Source organism: Macadamia integrifolia, chromosome 2, assembly GCF_013358625.1.
Source record: "Macadamia integrifolia cultivar HAES 741 chromosome 2, SCU_Mint_v3, whole genome shotgun sequence".
NCBI classification, from domain to species: domain Eukaryota; kingdom Viridiplantae; phylum Streptophyta; class Magnoliopsida; order Proteales; family Proteaceae; genus Macadamia; species Macadamia integrifolia.
In genome coordinates, this window is record NC_056558.1 from 22,282,117 (window position 1) to 22,284,095 (window position 1,979).

The following is a 1,979-nucleotide window of genomic DNA, read 5'->3' on the forward strand; positions in this document are numbered from 1 at the left end:
TTTTTTTTTTTTTTTTTTTTTTGGAAACTTAATGGGTTACTGAAAAAAATTATTAAATGGGCCAGGTCCGAACCATATCCATTCATACTTTCTACTTTGTTTTTTAAATCAATCAAAACCATTAAGACCAGGATAAGATGAAAATGGGGAACTCCGGAATAATTTAATGAGGTAGCTTGAGAGGCAAGTAATCCGATCATGATATAAGAGAATATTTTCTTTTTTTTCTTAAGAAAACAGTCACATTTGTACGCAAAAGTCGTACTTTTTGCTGACGTTACCAATAAACACCATATTTGCCCCTCATCTTTGCTTTAAATTTCTAACTTTTTTCTTTCTACTTTTGATAGAACTTTTTGACATTTTTTATTCATTATAATTTAAACTATGATGACATCGGCACAGATCGATATGCATGATTTCAGAGAACGGATCAAGTTTTTGTATGAGAATTATTCTCATATGGGGCAGATCCGTACAATAGAATTCATTTACCAATCAACTTTATAGTTAACTCTATAGTGAATTCTATTTGTATGCATAAGTATGTACAAGAATGATTCTCATATGAGAACCTGATTCATACTCATGATTATAGTACATAGAATCGGATCAAGCTGTCCCAATAATCAATACGATATCTTTAATTCATTGTAATCACATGTCATTATAAAAAAATTAACATGCATGATTGTAATGCATGATATCGAATCTGAAAACAACACGAAATCGGATATGATCGATATCAGATAGAAATATCTCTGATTTTCCTTTAATAAAATAAGTTTTTTACATTTATACCCTTGATTCATATTGTTCCACTAATATGATATTGGTTAGGTATCAAAATCTAAAACATGTAAAATCGGTTCTAATATCGATATTTAGAACTATGAGAAAACCTTGTTAGTCTGGCAAAAGAAATGCTCAAACTGTGTTGTCCCCTTTATATCAGCTGAATGTTTACTTGTATACCCTTCCATTGATGTGTTGATTTGATGTTTCCTATGATTGACTAGTACGATTCTTTTTTTCTTTTTTTAAAATTTTTTATAAAAAAGTGGGGAATATGATTCCTAATTTCTTGCCCATGTGCAAATATCAATAGAAACATGTGAAAAAAACATTCACAAAAACATCATTTTTCTATTTATAATTTCCTCATATCTGGGGTCTTGGTGCACAAGGGCCACACATACTTCCGCAGAAAACATTTCTTCCTCCTTTATGTTCATGAGGGGAGAATTGAAATAAAAGTGACAATGAGGGTATTTTGGTCAATGCATAAATGGGGTCATGGCTAGACTGACAGGACACTTGTCGCATCCTAACTAGTAGCATGCCCTGCTTTATAGAAACAACGGACACGTTGTTCTCCTAATACACACACTCACGTTGTGGTATCTCCACGTGTCTATACCTGTGTAAAAGACAAATAAATGAAAAGGTTTTTATTTATTTTTTTAAATCCACGTGTTAGTCAGCAAAATGTGCTTAACGTGTGGAACTCCTCTTGCGTAGCGTATATTTATTCACATTCCAGATTAGGGGTGGCTATGGGTTGATTTGGGTTAACCATTTACTGATGCAAATGGTCCGGGCCAGATCGGGTTGGTCCGAGTTGGGCTGGAAGTAGGGATTTATAAAATTTGAAACAAATTAGAGGCCAACCCTAAATAGAAAGATAATTTTGGTTCAAAATTGAGTCGGAATTTCTCATTAAGTTAGGATAAGGTTAAGTTTGATGTAATTGTTGTTGTTTGTTGAGCCTGAATCTGACCTGAGTTACGCTGCAACCCCAGCCAATTTAGTCAACTTAATTGGGAAGAAAAAGTAAAAAAATTTCAAAATCTGTGATTTTATTGGAATTTTTTATCCGATAAACTTGGGATCTTATTACCAGAGGTGAGTATCATTTATTCCAATTTAATTTAGATAAGTCAAACAATCTGATTCTGATTCCTCAAACAATGAATCTA